At 35.0% G+C, this 22,029-nt stretch overlaps 1 protein-coding gene across 7 annotated transcripts in view; it reads right to left on the bottom strand.

The window, feature by feature from the left end:
- Nucleotides 1–22,029, bottom strand: part of Tob (Transducer of ERBB2) — a 143,273-nt gene that overhangs the window by 76,729 nt on the left and 44,515 nt on the right. For 5 of the 7 annotated variants that reach the window (XM_073972248.1, XM_073972247.1, XM_073972250.1 and 2 more), the window contains exon 2: nt 20,604–20,654. The exons of the other annotated variants lie outside the window; for them this stretch is intronic. The gene's annotated coding sequence lies outside the window, so the exon portion shown is untranslated. The remainder of the gene's footprint in view (nt 1–20,603; nt 20,655–22,029) is intronic. 7 annotated transcript variants of the gene reach the window in all.

The raw sequence follows: 22,029 nt of genomic DNA, 5'->3' as shown, positions 1-22,029 counted from the left end.
TCCTCGAAAAAGTAATATACTATGAAAAAAACAAAGAAAAAGAAACCCTTCTAAAGTTGATGACACCCGCAAGCATTTGAAGGACCATGATCTGCGAACCTGCCCACTCTTTATAGAGAAGGTGCAAGATTATGCATTGACAGATGTGCTTGCCATACAGTTAATATTATGAATTGGAAAAGGCGTCACAACAACACCTAAAGGTGATGCACACTATTACAGCTCCCATGACATAAATCATGAGTTTGGTAGCGGATTTGTAATTAGTCGGAGGCTAAAACATCACGTCTCCAGCTTCACCCAGGTGAATGGAAGACTTCTTACAAATCAGATAAAGCAAAATGCTTCATAGGCACGTACCCGTCTAAACATTGCAAATTCTAATGCGTCTTTAGACCTGGAAAATCTACCATTGACTATATATTTACCCTGGAAAAGACCCAAGAGATGCAGATCGACACTTACCAACTTTTTGTCGATTACAGAGCCCCTTCCGTTCAAACATATTCCATGCCATGTCTGAATTTGGTATCCACGTAAAGTTTATTCGGCTTTGTAAGATGACTTTATCCGATACTGGGTCTTAAGTTAAAATAGGAAATAACCTCTCCGAACAGTTCAGTACCAAAAGAGGTCTAAGACAGGGAGACAGGAAAAAAGGTTATACGAAATGCAGATGTTAAAAGAAATGACACAATATACACCACATGATACCTTAAAGAAGGTTGAAGGAGAATCAGCTAAAATGGGTCTGGCAGTAAACGGCGACAAGACCAAGGTGATGGTATCAGTACCTCCCCCACAAAAGTTCAAAATTTTTCTGTAGATGGTGTGAACGATAAGTCTCGAAGCCAACAATCGATTTAGTCCAAACTTTGCACATTGTATTTTTCGTTCTAAATATAGATCGGGTTCGAATAAGGACTATATCGGTCCACTCCTTCTGGTATTTCGGAACAAGTGATATTTGAGAGTTCCTCTCGGATAGTTTTGAGTTTTTTTCAGCAGGTTGTTTTTGCGGACGCCTTTATGACGGTACATTTTTTTCTTGGACAAGCCCATACTTCTTGAAATAATGACCTAAAAACTCCAAGAAACCCTGACCACCAGCACCAACTAAAATGGTCCAAACTTTGCACATCCAGTCATGTATCAGGTTGGAATATGATGTATATCGGTCCACTACATCGGATACCTCCCACAAAAAATTTGGGGAAAGTGTGGTTTGAGGACTCGTTTCGTATCAATTTAAAATTTTTCCCGGTTCCTATTACAATAGTACAATTTTTTCGGGCGTAAGTGCATACTTTCTGAGATAATGGCCCAAAAGCTCTAGAAAACCTTGCCGGTACATACTAAAATGGATCACTAGTTAACACTCAAACTTTTTCAAAAATTTCTTCAAACTTGGTTTAACGTAACTTAATATTTCGAGTTCTCCATGAAGCAGAAGTTTGATTACTAAAAATTTTGGCCTATTGACTTGTTGGTACAATAAGTCCATAGTTCTTGAGATAATGACCTAAAAGATCTGGCTCCAACTGAAACGGGAAATCCGTAAGATTGTTCTCGCAGTGATATTCTGATTAATCCAAACTTTGTACATCGTATTATTTCATCCAGTCATGTATCAGGTTGAAATATGATGTACATATATCGGTCCACTCCTTCGGGTACCTGCAACACAAAATTCGGAAAAAGTGAAGGTTAGGAGCTCCTCTCGGATACTTTTAATTTTTTTTTTTCAGTAGGTTGTCCAAGGGTTCCCTTTATACTCGCACAATCTTTTCCGTAGTAAGACCATATTTCCCGAGATAATGGTCCAGAAGCTCCAAAACCCTGCGGATACATACTAATATGGCTAGTGTGCAATATAATATTTAATTTTTTTTAAATTTCTTACAAACTTATTCTACGTAATTTAGTATTTCGGGTTGTCGATGAATCAGAAGTTTGATTACGTGTTTTGAATCAAACTCTTATTTTACATACGGCATATTTATTGTGTTTATTTTTTTTGTCAGTGGCTGAGGGTATATCTCCGTCAGCCCAGCTGACTGATACTTTCTTATTTGTTGTACCATCCACCATAGCACTATAGGTAATTTGCCCAGTTTTTTAGGCAAAAATCGATTTTGCAACTATTAGTAATAATAATTGCTTAGGGTGCATTAAAAAAGAACATGTCAAAATTTATTAATATGAATGACATTTTTCAAAATAGCGCCATTATCGCGGTTTAAATTGCAATCAAAGTGATAATTTCGAAGAAAAACTAAAAAATATAAATTATAAGACCTATTTCAATGTGTTTAAAACCGTGGAAAAATAAACCAAATATAAATATATGTAAAATGGAATAGATTTGCCGATTTATTTAATATATAATATAGCTTAAACATTTTGTGTAGCGACGAAAAAAACACAAAAAGTCAGTAATAATTTTTTTCTTAATCTCACTTCATATAGACTTTAATAAATTGCCCCTGTTTGGCCGCGAATTTGCCACCTAGAACAAATTGCTGAGAGTATTCTGCAGTGGTATTACTGCATTTCAAAACCCGATTTTGCCCGTTTTTTGATATTTATCAGATTTTGTTAGAATACTTCTCAATAAAAAACTCTTAAAAATTGTGGAAGTTTGGTTTGAGGAAATAAATAACAAATATAAAATTATTATTATTTACAATTTCATTGCAAGTAAGTAATGGCGACAAATTCTTCGTTATATCCGTGGTTTTCTATAAACGGTGCGGTAGTAGTGAGCTTTATTTTATCTCTCTTTTACATATTTATCATTGATATGGTTTGAAGGAGTACTAAACTCGTCTTTGTTAACGTATATTTAAATAATATCCAAAATTGTAATAATAATTCGTTTGAAAATCTACCCGTGGGGTCAAAATTTTTGTTACTTACTACCGTGATCGTTTTCAACAGTTTGTTGAATATGGCATTGGAAGGAATAGCTTTGTTTGTTATATATGTAGTTGCTTATAAATGTTGTTCGTTATATCCGAGATAATATGTACAAATCTTTGTTTTATCTCACTTGTACACATAAATAATTTAAAGAAAATCCTTTATTCCGTCGTTACTATTTTTTTTCTCAAAAACTGCAAATTACCTATAGTGCATAGAATGGAGGGTATATTAAGTTTTTCTCTGTTTGTAACACATCGAACTAATAAGAATATATAATGTATGTATATATTCTTGATCAGTCTAAAATTCTAAGACGATCTAGCCATGTCCGTCTGTTGTCCGTCTAGCGTTCGCAGTAATTGAGCTAGAGCGCTATATTGTAGAGTTGGGCAATCTCGCTCAATTGAACGATCCGGATCACTGTCCTCGTTCAAAGACGAATGAGTAACATCATAAAAACCAACGTGTGAACGTTTTGTCAAAGAAATTACTGGTGTCCATTGAACGAGAGAGTGATCCGGATCGTTCAATTGCCCAACTCTACTATATTGCTATATATGTTGCACCCGAGTGTCTTCTTTACATAGGCAGTTCAAGTTCGTTTGGTATAGCCCCCATATAACGGTACCTCCCGATTTTCGGTATTTTTGGGATTATAGCTACATTTTTGACCAAACTACTTGTAATTTCATGTTTGGGGTTCCCAGTGGTCACACAACATTTCCACCAAAAACCGTCAACATAGGTCTATGTTGTGGTATGGTCCCCATATCACGGTACCTCCCCAATTTCGGTATTTTGAGGACTTAAGCTACAATTTTTAAACGAACTGCCTGTAATTTGATGTTTGAGGTACCCAGGATCACAAAATATCTCCACCGAAAACTGTCAAGATAGGTTCATGTTTTGGTATAGCCCCCAAATAACGGTACCTTCCGATTTTCGGTATTTTGAGGATTTTAGCTAAAATTTTCAACCGAACTACCTGTAATTTGACAGTTGAGGTTCCTATTGATCACAAAATATCTCCACGAAAAACTGTCAACATAGATCCACGTTTTGGTATAGCCCCCATATAACGGTACCTCCCGATTTTCGGTATTTTTGGGATTATAGCTACATTTTTGACCAAACTACTTGTAACTTCATGTTTGGGGTTTCCAGTGGTCACACAACATTTCCACCAAAAACCGTCAACATAGGTCTTTGTTGTGGTATAGCCCCCATATCACGGTACCTCCCCAATTTCGGTATTTTGAGGACTTAAGCTACAATTTTTAACCGAAATGCGTGTAATTTGACGTTTGAAGTTCGCAGTGGTCATAAAACTTCTCCACTGAAAATTGTCAACATAGGTCCATGTTTTGGTATAGCCCCCATAGAACGGCAACTCCCGATTTTCGGTATTTTGAGGATTTTAGCAACAATTTTTAACCAAACTATTTGTAATTCGATATTTGAGGTTCCCAGTGATCATAAAGTATCTCCACTTAAAACTGTCATCATGGGTCCATGTTTTGGTATAGCCCCCATATAACGGTACCTCCGGATTTTCGGTATTTTGAGGGTTTTAGCAACAATTTTTAACCAAACTATTTGTAATTCGATATTTGAGGTTCCCAGTGATCATAAAGTATCTCCACTTAAAACTGTCATCATGGGTCCATGTTTTGGTATAGCCCCCATATAACGGTACCTCCGGTTTTTCGGTATTTTGAGGATTTCAGCTACAATTTTTGACCAAAGTATCAGCAATTCGACATTTGAGCTACCCACTGGTCACAAAACTTCTCCACCAACAATTATTAACATGGGTCCACACCATAGATGCACGTTTTCGTACGATTCACCATACAAATGCTCTCTTCGTGCTCATCATTGGTCAACACTTTGATTTATCCCAATATAAGGTTGCTAACTGATTGAAGACATTTCTATGTATATGCATTTTGTTTACCTTATTTAGGTATCAGTGGTCACAGAATATCTCCGCCTCAAATTGTGGACAGTATAGAAAATAATTATGCAGTTTTAGTTAAGAATATTTTATGGTGGAGGGTATAAAAAGTTCGGCCCGGCCGCACTTTACGCTTCTTTACTTGTCCGTGCGTCTCTTCATAAATTTTTGTAATCAAAGTGCAGGTCAAATTTATTATCCCATCCGAGTAAAATTGATGATGGTAATTTTTTTCTGGATGTTTTTTTTTTTTTTTTGGATGAACAGTTTTGCTTTTGGTGAGAATGGGCACAGATTTGGATATAGGTCTCATATATATATTTTCGAATGAACACAAATTATGTCACACGCGAAGTTAAATAGGATATATACATATTATATATCTAATTCAGTATACATACATATTAGTCTTACATGCAAAGTAGTGAAAAGGTAAATACTTTACAGTCTATCTCTGTTACAGAATTCAAATAGTACCATAAATACATATGTATGTACATTGTTGTTGTCGTTTTATATTTTACATTTGTTGTACATAAATGTCTTCTATATAATTTGCAGTATAAAAGGTGACCTATTTATGATCTTATATATTACATACATATGTATTTATGTATTTATTTATTTGTGTTTGTACATATTACCGGATTGTAATTACATTTGATTACAGGGACACTCGTTATTTACATACACTGCTTTATAATTGTGAATGTAATGTTTCTTGGAAGGACTACGTTCATATGTACATTGTACATAAGGACGACCCAAAATTTTTTTTAAACACCTACCCTAATTTCTTTTCCACTTGATTCAAAGATTTTATGGCGATCGGTTAACGTTAAACAGTGCCACCCGAGCGATCTTTATTTCCATAGTAATTTGTATGGGCCGAAGGTTAATTTTCACGAGAATTCTCTAATCGCCGCAATTATGTTCCAATCGATGATAAAACTTTTCCAGTTCATTGCTGTGGCTAAAAAACGAATCCTACAAACATTTGTGAAAATCAGATTCAATTTAGATATAGCTGCAATATGACTATTTTGGCCGATTTTCGGTATTTTGGGTTTTTGTACGGTATCATATAGTCGGCCCCGCCCGACTTTGATCATTTGCTTACTGTTGTTTTTTGTAAAAACACAATTCTTGGACATTTTAGGTTTTGTTGCTGTATCAAAGTAGCTGAGAATAATAGTAAAGACAATAGGTAATTGGGCCATAAACAATTTAGAAAAATAAAACTACATCTTTAATAAACATTTGGCTGCATGTGTACATTTGAACATTGAAACGTCATTGATATACATAGTTCCCGAATTCATATGAATGTGTATGTTAGACATTTTGTCTACACATGCGCCTACCCTGCAAGCAAAAACTATCGCGGAACTGACTTAGGAGTGTCGCCCAGGGCGATGATAGTCGCGGAAGTCACCCTGAAGTGACCTACGTTGTGAAGAAATAATCCACGACGGCGTGTCGTCTTGGAAGTCACTCCAGCGACACTTTTAGAAGATCATTTCCGCTATAGTTCTTGGAATTAAAAAAATATATTTTTTTATTTTTTTCTATTTATTTATTTTTTAATTTTTTTATTTTTAATTTGTATTTTTATTTATTTTTTTAATTTTTTTATTTCTATTAATTTTTTATTTTTATTTTTATTTCTCTTCTCTTTTAGAGAAATTATTCTTTGCAATTTCCGCCTACATTAATTTTGTCATTTTAAAAATGTGATGTTTTCTTGCCTGACTTGGGAAGCGAACCCGGACCTTCAGAGTGCAAAGCGAGTATGCTTACCACCACTGCACCACCGTCTCATATAATCATCAGATAGAAAAATTACCCATATTTGTTCAAATGTGTTGAATCATTAAATATATGTAAACAATCGCCTTGGAAGTCATTCAGAAGTCACTCCGAAGTGTCGACATACGCGATAAAAGGTAATCACAATAAGACTATAGAAATTGTTTGTGTAATTCACCAACGATGTTCCTTGGCGTGTCTCCGGGGTGACTTCCTAGGCGAGGGAGTTAAAAACTCACTTTCAAATGCTGGCAGGGTATATAATTAATTATATTAAATTGTTTTTGTCTTTTTCTGTTGTCATTCTTGATGCTCTCATATGAGAATTAATGGTTTGCTGTTTGGCTTGTCGTTTGATAAAACAGAAACAAGTGGCAACTCTCCCATAGCTTAATAGCGATAGCAATGGTAATGACAGGACTGGTGACAATGAGAAATGGCAATAACAACAATGACAGCAGTAAAAAGTCACACGCAATGTCAGCTGTTTCCAATTTTTTATTAATAACTCATAAAATCTTAAAAAGCAAATAAAATATTTGAATGGGAGAACAGGAGAACAGGAAACACAGTTCACATTTTATTTTATATATTTTTGATTTTATTTTTTTTTTCTGCTAAATCTAACAAGCACACCCCCCACCCCCAACGCAAATCGAATTTTTTGCTTTTTCCTTTAATGTGAAATGCAAACATATGAGTTTTTTTTTAAATTCTCTTGTCGTTGTTCTTTTATAGATTTTTTGTGTCTGCCACGATTTTGTGTGTTTTATTTTGTTGTTGTTTGTGGTGTTTGATAGTGGCCCACATGACTGAATTGTGTTCTCGTATTTGCCTACTTTTGCTTTTTTGGAGTAGACGCCACACGTTCGTTATTTGTATTGGGTTCAGCACGTAAATTGCATAAAACAAAAATATTAAACGAAATTCGAAAGAGACGAGAAACAATATCAGAATCTTCTACAGTAACAACACCAACAACAATTTTGTAAATTAGGTTACGATGAAAATGCAAAACCAGCAACAACACAACTCAAATATTTGTTGTGGGCTTACAGAATGGGGGTGCTGCTGGCTTTGAGACAGCTCTGTCATTATTTAAATGTTCTTTTTGTGAACTCTCTTCTGTGGGAACAGTGGTTCCAGAGTGAATTTCACATTATTAGTTTCTTTTTTAAATCAAAATTATTAGTTTTTATGAATTAAAAAACAAAAATAGTTTCACTGGACGAATGAATGCATTTGTTGCCTACTAATTATAAAAACAAGTTTATTCCATTTAAATGTTGAAAAAGCTTACGGACAAACCAGTTTCAAATTTTTTTTTATTTTTATTGCCTCAGCCCTTGAGCTGCCTCGCCTGCTTGTCTTTCTTTCCTGCTTCATTTCTGACATAACAAAAATAAAAGAATAAAGAAAGCCGAGCCAATTTCGAACTAGGTTGCTCTTTTCTTCTTTATTCTTTTATTTTTGCCATGTCAGAAATGGAGTAGGAAAGCAAGGCAATCAGGCGGGGCAGCTTATGTTCTTAGGCCTTGATATACACTTCGATACGACCAAAAATGTGCCTCTTCGAAATAATGGCATAAATTGATTATACCAACAGCTGGCGGAAAAATCTGAAATTTTTACCACAGGTAGGTCTTTCTATCATGATTACAAAAATATAAAGTGCATTCTTCCCGAGACATGGGCCTATAAAGGTCCGAAATACCCCCCTTTATTACTCGGTTATTGGTAAAGAGAAAAATCTAAAACATTAACCGCAGATAGATCTTTCCATTCTGATTATAAAACGATAAAGTTTTTCTGGGGGAAGTTCATACTTCCCGAGATATAGGCCTTTAAAATTCCCAAGTACCACCCTTTAATACTTGGTTATTTGTAAAGTTAAAAATGGGAAACATTGATCACGCCTATGCGTCTAGATCTTTAGTTACAGTAATATCATGTGATAAGTTCTTTAAAGTTCCGAAATACATTCCTTTATTACTTGGTTATTTGAAACATGGAATTGACATGTTGATTCTGCAGGTAAGTCTTTTTGTTCTGATCACAAAAATGTTAAGAAAGTTTTAAATCCCTGGGCGAAGGCCCCCCCTTTTATAGAAAAAATTATAATTTCTAAGGTGGGCCATATTGGCCCACTCCTTAGGGTACCTCCCACACAAAAGTTCAAATTATTTTTGTAAAATGGTGTGAACGATAACTATCGAAGGGAGCAGTCGATTTGGTCCAATCTTTGCACATCGATATTCAGATATATATCGGGTTCGAATATGGACTATATCGGTCCACTCCGTAGATACTTCTTTCGACTCCCTTTACTACGGTACAATATTTTTCGCGCAGTATTTTTTATACTGCCCGAGATAATGGCCTCAAAAGCTCCAAGAAACCCTTGCGGCACCAACTAAAATGGCAAATCCGCAAGATAACTCTCGTAAGGAGTTTCTGATTGGTCCAAACTACGGTATTTTGATGTCACGATACAAAGTCAATATATTTTATATATTTGCTTCTTTTTTTGGTCAAAGGCTGAGGGAATATTTCCGTCATAATGATTCTTACACAACCGAGATTTCCTGATTTTAATATGCTTTTATTTGAGTTTAGATAAAATCTTACTTATAAGGTGATTCGATGAAAAACCTATTAAAAAGTGGTTTGTTTGTAGGGATTTTTTATTCAATTACGCTAATATGCTAATAAAAATTGTATAACTATGTACGTTGTCAACAATGCACCACTCCGCAAAAACACATGTTTCGGAACTGATTTAAGTCAAAGTCAACAGACTCTGTTCTAGACAAATTTTGGACTTGACTTAGCTTGACCGGAGTTATGAACGCTTTTGTGCATTATTTATGTGAAATCGGGTGCTAAAGAAATACATGTTTATATCCAAGTCTGAACCGATTTTTATAATTTTTGATAGAGTTTGTCATTGTGCCAAATTCCTGAAGAAACAGAGGTAGGTTGGTTCATGTAACACCGCGAAATATTTGTAGTAGGCCCCACATGTGGTATACCAAAATTCATATCTCGACGAGACAAAGCGATTTTGAGATGTGGATCCTTCCGTCAGTCCATTAAAAATTTTAATCAACTTACAAGCCGCAATTATGGACCAATCGTCAATTATGGACCAATTGCATGGAGGACGTGTTCAGACCAGAATAGACCCCTATAGTTTTTGGTGATGATGGCAAAATATTTAGTGGGTGAAATGGACCAAAAACAAAAATTTTACCCGATTTCGTAGCGGCTCTGTAGGTCGCAATTATAGTTCGATCGGCCAGAAATTTTGAGTAATATTTGAGTTTATGACAAAGAAGGAGGATGCAATTTAAAATAATGATCAGATAACATTTAGCCGCTTAAATTGACCAAAACTTTAGTGTGAAAATTGGTAAAATTTTTAATACGTATCCTATATTTTTATTTGTGGAAGGTACATTACGCCCACGTGAGTTATATTTAGAAGACCTTTCTATTGATGGCAATTATGTTGATGACGTGATTAGGTAATAGAGTTACAGTCTGTCACATATAAAGGGTGATCCATTTAGAGGTTCTTACTCTAAAGAAAAAACACAGAAAAATCAAATTGAATGGGGAATGTTTATTATCATTTGAAAGAACGTTCGATGACATTTATTTTTTGCAGATTATGTCTAACAAATATTGGTCGAGAGGCTCATCCGTTGAGTCCAATTTTCAATGACTCGTTCAAGCTTTTCGACTGGTAACTTGCGAATGGCACGTCTAAAGTTTTCATCAATCGACTCATCCAAAACGTGCTCACCGAAGTGTTCTTTCAATTGATTGATGCGATGTGTGGGAAGTGGCGCCGTTTTGTTGAAACCAAATGTCGCCGAGATTACGAGCTTCAGCTTCAGACATGAAATAGTCGGTTAGCACGGCGCAATAACGGTCGCCATCGACAATGAATTCCTTACCGGCATCATTTTGAAGAAATAGGGTCGGACGATTCCACCGATCCACAAACCTTTATTTGTTCTTGATCTAGTGACAGCTCTTGAATCTCTTTAAGTCGCTCTTTTTCCCAAATGTGGCAATTTTGGTTCTTTACATACCTATAAAGCCAGAAATGTGTCTCATCACTGAACAAAATTGGGTTCGAAAGACACTCCCCAGCAAAAATACTCATTACGAATTGGCCTACTTTCTCATTATTTTAACACGGTCATATCATAGGGAGTAAGTACTTATTTTTTGGCACTTAAAAGTAAATAAATAAGTACTTAAATAAGTAGTTACGACTTGAAGTAACCAGGGAGTAACTACTTATTTATCTACTTTGTAGTGGCCAAAAAATAAGTACTTACTCCTTATGACATGCCCATGTTAAAATAATGAGAAAGTAGGCCAATTTGTAATGAGTATTTTTGCTGGGTCCCCACATAACGCGAATTTTCGTAATAAACTTGAACGATTTGTAAACGTCAAACAGTACTAAACAAAAATAACGTGAACACGTGACACGACTCATGCGTGATCTGTAGACAGCGGAATCCTATGCAAATGCATATATGGTTAGGATGGTCGTAGAGAAAATCTGATTAGACAGAAACTCGTTTTATTACAAAATAAAACGAATTAGGCCCAGAAATGTTTGCATATTTGGCATATTTTGACATATTTTTACATATCTGCATTTTTACAATGAGCATATGCAAAAATATATTCACGAATTTGTGGTCTAAATATCCCACCGAAATGGCTGAAATTTGGTATTAAGTCTACGTTAGGGGTATGCAACTTTACAACTGAAATCTGTCCGCATAGGTCCACGTCTTCATATAGCCCCCATAGAACGGTACCTACCGATATTCGGTATTTTGAAAGTTGTAGCCTCAATATCCCACCGAAATGACTGAAATATGGCATTTTGTCTTCGTTGTGGGTATAAAACTTTCCACCTGAAATTTGTCGGTATAGGTCCACGTCTTCATATAGCCCACATAGAATGGTACCTCCCGATTTTCGGTATTTTGAAGGTTGTGGCCTCAATATCCCACCGAAATGACTGAAATTTGTCATTTTGTCTTCGTTGTGGGTAAAAAACTTTCCACCTAAAATTTTTCGGTTTAGGTTCAGGCCTTCATATAGCCCCCATAGAACGGTACCTCCGGATTTGTGGTATTTTGAAGGTTGTGCCTTCAATATCCCTCCGAAATGGCTGAAATTTAATAATAAGTCTTCCTTGGTCCTTCGTATAGCCCCCATAGAATGGTTCCTCCGGATTTCTGGTATTTTGAAGGTTGTGCCCTCAATATCCCTACGAAATGGCTGAAATTTGGTATTAAGTCTTCGTTGGGGGTATAAAACTTTCCACCTGAAATTTATCGGTATAGGTCTACGTCTTCATATAGCCCACATTGAATGGAACCTCCCGATTTTCGGTATTTTAAAGGTTGTGGCCACAATATACCACGAAATTACTGAAATTTGGCATTTTGTCTTCGTTGTGGGTATAAAACTTTCCACCTGAAATTTTATGGTATAGATCCCATAGAACGGTAGCTTCGGATTTCTGGTACTTTGAAGGTTGTGCCCTCAAAATCCCTCCAAAATGGCTGAAATTTAGTATTAAGTCTTCCTTGGGGGTAAAAAACTTTCCACCTAAAATTTGTCGGATTAGGTTCAGGCCTTCATATAGCCCCCATAAAACGATACCTCCCTATTTTCGGTATTTTGAAGGTTGTGGCTGTGGTTATACATTTCTCTATTTTATTGACTTGTCTGAAGAGAATTTGAAACCGAAAAATTGTACACACAAACATTTTTGTATTTATTATTGAAATATTTGTTGCATAAGAAAATATGTAATTTTGCATATGTCATATTTTTCGATTGCAATGTAATCAGAAGCCAAAAATATGCCCAGTCCCAAAATTTGACATGAATCGGACCAAAAATAGGGGTTGCATAAAATTCCGCTGTCTAGTGATCTGTCAAAAAAATGCTGTTGGAAAAAGTAACTCTTATAGCATCACCCCTCACAAGGATTCCACAGTTTTAAGTGAGTGTAGTGTCACCATAATCACGCTAGGGGTTATTGCTTACGTGCAGTTTAAGGACTATTCGAGGATCGTTTGTAAATTATTACCGAAAATACTTCTTGTGGTCTTGCTTACCGCAATATAATAATTTTCTTGGGCAATTCAAGACTTTCTGACATAAAGGTACAAAAGTGTTTGATGGGACGAAAATTATCGAAAGGTATTATTGGCATTGGTTGGTCCATCCTTGGCGCACCTTAAAAATTTTCGAATATGAACTATATCGGTTTACTTCTTCGATTACCTCCAACAGGAAATTTCAAAAATGTTCGCAAATGTGCAGTTTAGGGACATTTCTAGGATCGTTTCGAAATTTTTAAAGCAGATAGGCCTTGCGGCTCCTATTACGAAAGTAGAACTTTTAGCGGGGATATGTCCATACTGACTGAGGTAATTACCCTAAAGCTGGGTATATCTAAAGGATATATCGTCTGTTCGGTATTTATTAAAAAAATAAAAGAGGTAAGAAACGCGTTAAGTTCTGCCGGTCCGAACTTTTTGTAGCCTTCTCCACTAGTTGCATTGAAGCAAAATAGAATGGTTTCCCTTAGTTTATGAAAGAATTGCGTTCATCTGCCACGGTGTCCCTACGAAAAGATTGCCCCGTATTACCAATTTTCGGAATAAAACTTTTTTATCCACATTTCGGTCCGAAAATAAAAAAACGAGCGGTACTTTTACATGGGGATAATATTAAATGGTGGATCTATACCGCCAATCCTCTGTACGAATGTTTTATACCCCTAGCGAAGACTGAATACCGATGTTATGTCTACCTGTGTAATAATGTCGCTAAAACTTTGAAAATATTGAAAATCGGGTTGTACCGTTTTATTGGGGCTATATCAAAGGTAGTCATATTTCTAGGGGAAAGTTTTGTACTCACAACGAAGAAAACTAAAAACGAAATGTAAGCCATTTAGTTGTGTTAATTTATCTAAAACTTTAATACTAACGAAAATCGGGAGTTAACGTTCTATGAGGGCTATATCAAAACTTGGACTCATAGCAACAAATTTCTGGGGGAAAGTTGAGCGCTCCCAAAGAAGACTTAATTCAAAATTTCAGCCAGTTTGGTGAGATAATGAGGCTAAAAACTTCCGTTTTATAGGGGCTATATCAAAAGGTGGGTCTATACTGACAAATTTCTGGCGGGAAAAGACTAAATACGAAATTTCAGCCATTTCGTCGTAAAAATTAAAATGCCGAAAATCGGAAGGTACTATGGGGGCTATATTAAAAGTGCACCGATATAGCCCATTTTTAATACCAAACATCCTAGGAGCAATATAAACTTCTGTACCAAATTATAAAGCTCTATAATAAATATTGCGAGCTATATCTTGATTTCAACAGAATTTTAAATACGAGGGACGCACGAAAACTTTCTGGACTTTCTTTCCACCAACTAACATTTGATATTGCATAAACACCTGACCACAAAAATGGATTTTTCTCCTTAGATCCAGCAAAACTGGACAATCGCTTTAAAAAAGGATCTTGTGGACTGGTGCAAAGAAATTGTGAATAAAAACGGTCACGGTGCTTCAAACAATTTTTATACGATCGTCACAGACGAGGAATCTTGGATCTATGTTTAGGAGCCCGAAACAAAACAGGAATCGACCGTTTGGGTCTTCGAATGCGAGCCAAATCCAACGAAAATTGTTCATATAGGAAGCACTTCCAATCAAATGGTCGCCAGTTTCTTCGGCAAAACTGACCGTGTGGCGACTATACGGCTTGGGAAATGTAGGACGGTTAATTCTGAGTATTACACTACAATTTGTTTCCCTGTAGTGGGATTCTTTCCCTATACCCTATTGCTTTAAAATGCTATATCTATATAAATAAAAATCAAATGTCGTTCGTTGGTAATGGCATCAGTTGAGAACGGCTGGACCGATTTGAATAATTCTTGAAATGTTGGCCATAAAATAAATATGTTATATCAAGAAAACTGATTACCACTCCCATTCTTTTCAATACATATTTTTCCAAAACTACTGAACCTAATTTCATGAAATTTTTAAAAAATGTTCAGGAATGTCCCTTTGTTCAAAATCTATCTATATTACATATATAAAAGAGCTTAGTGATGAGTAGACATCGGATTTTAGCATGTTTTTTATTTCTTATCCGATTGGACTCAAATTTTGGATCTAGGCGTTTTGAGGGTCAATTTTTCGATATTTGGGGTCATATCAAAAATATGCAAAAAATATGCAAAAAATATGCAAAAAATATGCAAAATATATGCAAAAAATATGCAAAATATATGCAAAAAATATGCAAAATATGCAAAAAATATGCTAAATATGCAAGTGTTTTTTTGACAAAAATCGTCAATTAAATTTGGAAAAACATCAAAAAAGCATTCTAAATTAAATTTTTTGACGTTTAACATAGTTTTTTGCAGATTATTATGTTATTGAGACTCTCCAGATATTCCGCCAAAGCAATAAATCTAGACTAACAAGACTTAAATCCGTTTTCACAAGGTGACAAAATGTCAAATAACCCAGCATTCCTATTACAACATAATTTGCTTCCTATACAAATGTAGATAGATAATGGAAAAAGTTCAAAAACTCAATCAGAAATGTCAAAATCAACATGTCCAAATATGATGATAGTTTCTAATCGGCTAAAATTGTCTAGCAGAAAAACAAAGGAGCTGGAGTTAGTCATCGCTATTTTTGTTTAGATAAAAGCGCAATTTTTTCTAGTTTTTGGAAAAAGGGTTCGTTTTTTAGCGCAAAATGGGAAAAAGTACTAAAGTACCATTTACGATTCCAGGTTCTGGAATTAGAAGTATACGCTTTGAATATCCACATATTTGATTTGAATATATTTTATAGTGTTTAGTCCTATATTTGTGGTCAAATGATGATGACATGGTTTTAGTTTAATGCACTAAAAATACATAATTTTATATGTATATTGTAAGCATACAACCGCTTAATGCAGAATTGGGAAATGTTCACTCCTCGGCGAAAAGTAATGCATTATTTTTAGATTCACTTTTGGCAGTTGTGTTGAGATGTGTATTATTTTATTGTTGTAAAATAATTTCAGCTTAATCTCGGGTTTTGTTGTTTTCAAATTTTAAAAGCAACAAGTTTTATTTAAAGTGGGATGTAGTTAAAATTGATGTGAAGAACACCAAATGATTAGTGCAAAATGACATCACTCAGAAAAACCACACAATAGCGTGGTGGTGCGTGGTGGTGGTAAAATAAGTCAAACCCTTGGAATTATCTTTAACATGACAAAACCACTCACATATTTCTGCTAGAAAAGCATTTGGAATGCTAAAAAATATAGTTCTGTCATTCCTGCTACAGGAAAACAATTTTGATAACACAGTCGAAAAGAAATTATACAATTAATTAACTTATACCTGACCGTGTACTCGATAATTTGAACTAATTATTACAAATGTTTCGAATTTGGATAGTTGTTTAATGGAGGAGTTGCTGTAAAATTTTTTTCAGCAACATTTAGAAAAAATTATCGAGTACAAGGATATAACACCTTTTATAACACGTTAGTCTTGTTGTCTAGGATATAAATAAATATATTAAGAAAAATATTCGCCGCAATATTGTCATTAAAATTGCCTAAGGCACTATACACCTAAAAGGCAAAGATTTCAAGGAATCTTAATTTTCAAACAAAACAGGGATCGCCCTAGGGCCAAAAAAAAAAAATTGGTCTATAATGTGACCTGTACTTTGTTTTCAAAAATACCTGGATAAGTGCGAATCTATGCAGATAATCAAAAGGAACTGTGGGTCTATTTTGTTTCCTTTTGCATGTTGCAAACTCATTCACTAAGACATAATACCCTTAGGGTATTAAAATATAGTTATCAGTGCAATCATGAATAACAATTTCGTGCAATTCCGGTGGGTGCCACCGTGGTGCAATGGTATGCACACCCGCCTTGCACGCTAAAGGTCGTGGGTTCGATTCCCCGGCCAGTCAACATCAAACACTTTTCAACGGTGGCAAAATACCCCTTAGTAATTTTGGCGACATTTTCTGAGTATTTCAGCCTTGTACAACTATTCTACACGTGGTGTCTTAGACACGCCGTTCGGACTCGGCGATAAACAGTAGGTCCCATATCATTGAGCTAATATGAATCGGGGTGCACTCATTGATATGAGAGAAGTCTCCCCTGTCCCGCCTGGGATGTTTGTGGAACAATTATATTACATAATTTGTTTCCTTTCCCAAAATTCACAATTTTTTCCATATTTATACCCAAAAAGGGAATATTTTTGTCGATTTGACTAGAATAGAATAGTTTCACTTTCTAAAATCATTTTCCGTGCGGAAAATTCGGAGGGAAAATTTTCATGATTGCCCTGTATATGTTTTTATATCTTATATGTTTTTAGTAAAATATGAAAGATTTTATGTAATATTCAATATTGTCTTAGTCTTAATTTCTAGCTCATTTGTTATTCTGTCAGACAATTTGGCCGAGCAGAAACTATCAACATATTTGGATACGTTCATTTTGACATTTCTGATTGAGTTTTTGAACAAATTTGTATTAGAAAGCAACTTATGTTGTAATAAGAAGGCTGGGTTATAGGAAATTTTCTAAGTGTTTTAGTCCAGATTTATTGCTGTGGCGGAATAATAATTAATAACATAATAATCTGCTAAGAAATCGACGTTTAACGGCAATAAACTTAATTTAGAACACTTTTTGATGACTTTCCAACTTTAATTTGACGATTTTCGTCAAAAAAAATTAGTTGCATATTTTGCATATTTTTTGCATATTTTGCATATTTTTTGCATATTTTGTGCATATGCAAAATATGCAAAAAAATAAAAAATATGAGCCTGTCATTGCATTCAGTTTTCTTCAAAACGAATTTTGGTCCAATCAGAATTTTCGTATCTTTATTAATAAAAAATATGCAAATATGCAAAATCCGATGTCTAGTGATGAGTGAATGTATATCATCGCCCAGACGAAACCGCTGAAGCTAGAAACCTGAAATTTTGACTGTGGGTTGCTGCCGGTGTGTAGGGGTGAGATAAGGCTGGGTTTTTGGAAATTCGACCTAAAAGGGTACGAAAAGTACTAAAAGTTACTAAATATGGTACTCTTTGTATTAGGCAAACGGGAAGAGATAGAATTCTGAAATTTGGAATGGGGGTAACTGATGGAGAGTTAGAAAGATGTACCAAAGGGTTTTTGGAAATTCGATCTCTAAGTGTACGAAAAGTACTAAATTTAGTACCAATTGTATATTTTGAACGGATTTAGCTAGAAAGTTGGAATTTGGTATGGAAATCAAAGTTAGGAAGTGGTCTTTATAAATGGAAATTGTTTTGGAAATTCATACTTATGCGTACGAAAAGAACTAAATGGTACTAAATTTAGTACAGGTTGGATATGGGTGAACGGATGGAGCTGAAAACCTGAAATTTGGAATTAAGATTACTGTTGGAGTGTAGGATTGAGGTAGGTTTGGAAATTCGTACTTATGGGTACGAAAAGTACTAAATGGTACTAAATTTGGTATAATTTGGATTTGGGTGAACGGATAGACCTGGAAACCTGAAATTTGGAATTAAGATTATTGTTGGAGTGTGGGATTCAGTTATAGAGGTAGTTTTGGAAAGTCGTACTTATGTGTACGAAAAGTACTAAATGGTACTAAATTTAATACAACTTGAATTTGGATGAACTGATCGAACTAGAATCCTGAAATTTGGAATTACGATTGCTATTGGGGTGTAGGATTGAGGTTGTTTTGGAAATTCGTAGTTAAGGTTACGAAAAGTACTAAATGGTACTAAATTTGGTACAATTTGGATATGGGTGAACGTATAAAGCTCGAGTCATGAACTTTGGAATTGAGATTACTGTGGGAGTGTAGGATTGAGGATATTTTGGAAATTCGTACTTATGGGTACGAAGGGTTCTAAATGGTACTTAATTTGGTACAATTTAGATTTGGGTGAACGAATCGAGCTAGAATCCTGAAATTTGGCATTAAGATTGCTGTTAGACTGTAGGAATAAGATAGTTTTTTTAACTTTATACTTTTGTGCGCGAAAAGTACTAAATGGTACTAAATTTGGTACAATTTGGATTTCGGTGAACGGATAGAGCTGGAATCCTGAAATTTGGAATTAAGATTACTGTTGAAGTGTAGGATTGCAATATGGAGGTAGTTTTGGAAATTAATACTTATGAGTACAAAAAGTACTAAATGGTACTACATTTGGTACAATTTGGTTTTTTTGTGAACGGAAAGATCTTGGATCCTGAAAGTTAGAATTAAAGTTACTGTTGGAGTGTAGGATTGAGATGGTTTTTTGAACTTCGTACTTTTGCGCGCGAAAAGTACTGCATTTGGTACAATTGGGTTAACGGATAGAACTGAATCCTGAAATTTGGAATTAAGATTACTGTTGATGTGTAGGATTGAGAGAGTATTTTTTTTAATTTCGTACTTACTTGTACGTAAAATACTTAATTTGGTACAATTCGGATTTTGGTGAACGGATGGAGCTGGAATCCAGAAATTTGGAATTATTATTATTATGTTGAGTAGAGGATTAAGACGGATTTTAAAATTCGTACTTAAGTGTACGAAATGTACTAAATGGTACTAAAATTAATTCAATTTGGATATGGATGAACGAGTAGAGGTGAAATCCTGAAATTCGGAATAAAGATTTTTGTTAGAGTGGAGGATTTAAGTAGTTTTGAAAATTTCTATTTATGCGTACGAAAAGTATGTGATACAATTTGGATTTGGTAAACGAATCGAGCTAAAATCCTGAAATAAAGAATAAATATTACTGTTGGAGTGGAGGATTGAGATAGTTATTGAAATTCGTGCTTTCGTACGAAAAGTATTAAATGGTACTAAATTTGGTATATGAATAGTGGTGAAATTCGGAAATTTGATATTATGGTCGCTACACACCAAGTGTAGGGTTGAGATATGGAGGGCGTTGTGTATATACATATGTACCATAAGTGTACGAAAATTACTAAATCGCACAGAAGTTGATTCAAATTGGTCTTAGGATTGCATTTGGCGTTTAGAGTGGAAATGATGAGAATGTTTTGGAAATGTCTACTCTTGTAAACGAAAAAGCTAAATGCTACTATAATTGGATTTGGGAGAACAGATGGAGCTGTAAAATATGATACATCAGATAGGTATTAATAAATCACCATTTTCATATTAAATATTTTTTGTTTGTAAATTATTCCTTTTCCGCATACGAAGTAGCGGGCATTTTGCTAGTGCTATATATTTGTAGACGAATTTCGGGGGCCTATTGTTTTCTAATCGCTATATTTGCCAAACTTATGAGTGCATCGGCTTGCAAATTGCGATGGTTGCGCCCCGATCAAGAATAACGATATATTTACAAATTTCTTTAAATGGTGAGGTTCAACGGTCCATCAGGCATGAAAAACTAAAACATATTAGTCTCAATCAGTGGGAGAATTAGACTTAAATTTTTTAAACTTTTATAATTTGATTGCTTTATTTTAAAGACATGGGACGTGGACGATAATAAATCCTAAGCAGCATCAATGGGCACAAAATTCGACAAATACCATATGAGAGAAGAAAGGTTAGAGACAAAATCTGTTGATACATTTAAAATCCTCTTCGGTTTGACAATGGACCGAAGAAGTGAAGTAAAAAATATCTATTTTTGAATTGTCAAGCATAAAGTCCAAAAAAATTGTCAATAAAACTAATTACGACGGGCCAGCAACGCGGACCGGGGTCTGCTAGTCTGATAATAAAGTTACCTACCTTATTTTTTATTTAACCATAATTTAGATCCCATTCAGATATAGAACATACCTAAAAGAATAGAAAAAATAAAATATTTTTATTATATATTCGTAGATTAAAACTTTTATATTTATTTTTTTAATGTATATGAGTATTTTATTTGTATGTAAACATTTCAAATTTATGCAGTGGCACACCACTGTGCGTTTGCGCGCATCTCGCTGTGTATAGAAAAACAACAAGAATCTCTCTATTTTTAATGTTTATGCCATTTATTTTGAACATCATCATCATGATTTGCATGAATTGCATATTTGGATGAGTGTAGAGCAGCGACGACCACAGAAATACAACCAAAGCGAAGACATGTATGAACGTATGAGTCAAAAAAGCAACAACCACATTATGTTTTTGTTTGTTTTCATTCATTTATACTGTACGTGAGAGAGCGAAGCAAATGCAAAAACAACTCAGTGGGCGCCCTCACTATACGATCTAAGCAAAGAAGCTCGCCCCTGGTGTAGAGAGTGGAGAAAGAAGAAAATAATGACAAAAATAAAACAACAGCAAATTCCTTTACACAGTAAATGAACATTTCTAGAAGCGCAAAGCAGCTGAGAAAGAGACAAAAACCTAAATATCAACAAAAACAACAATGACATACAAATCGAGTCACATTGAAAAAATACTATAAAGTCGAGTAAGTCTGTGTATGTGTCTGTGCAGAGTCCAATGGTGATAATGGTGGTGGTGGCATAATGCACATTGTGGGTTAGTATGTTAGTGGAGTAAGAATGTGGAGTACTATAACTGGCAGTGTTGAGAATAGATGCACACCAAACAAAATGTTGTGTGTGTGGGGGCACGATTTGCTTCCTTTTTTTGCTTGTGATTCTTCTTTTTCACTTTCTTATTATATTTTGTTGTAGTTGTTGTTTTTTTGGATTTTTATGACATAACATTCATTGTGGCGTATGCGCAATGGCAGTTGACAGCAATACTCATACGCTCTCTTTTTCCTTAGGAGGCAACGAATGACAGGCACAGTATCATATCTCATTACTGAGTACCAGTAACTCTCATTTTGTTTACATAATAAGACTCCTTCCCACTCAACTCTCATGTGTACCCCCAATAAAAGGTATACACATAATGGCCAACTCTCACTCTCACATTCGGATTTTTAACAGTTTTGCCACACAGTTTTCACTTTCTTTGTCCATGTTACCTAAATGTTGTAAACATTGAAATGGCACAGACAACCATACATCCTGTCATTCATAAATTCCGTAGCAGCAGCGGCTGGATTTTGCCATGTAAAGGTTAAAGTTGAAACAGCATTACTTGCTGTTACCTTAACATGCCAGTAATTCTGTCTATACTTGGTGGCCTGGCTTCTGTTGTTGCCACAATATTATGTGTGATGTCCTTTTACTGGCTTTCG

This window comes from Musca autumnalis, unplaced genomic scaffold (genome assembly GCF_047663935.1).
Source record: "Musca autumnalis isolate F117 unplaced genomic scaffold, ASM4766393v1 scaffold_3, whole genome shotgun sequence".
Taxonomy (NCBI): Eukaryota; Metazoa; Arthropoda; class Insecta; order Diptera; family Muscidae; genus Musca; species Musca autumnalis.
Note: the sequence above shows the minus strand (reverse complement) of the source record. Positions and strands in the feature narration are given on the sequence as shown.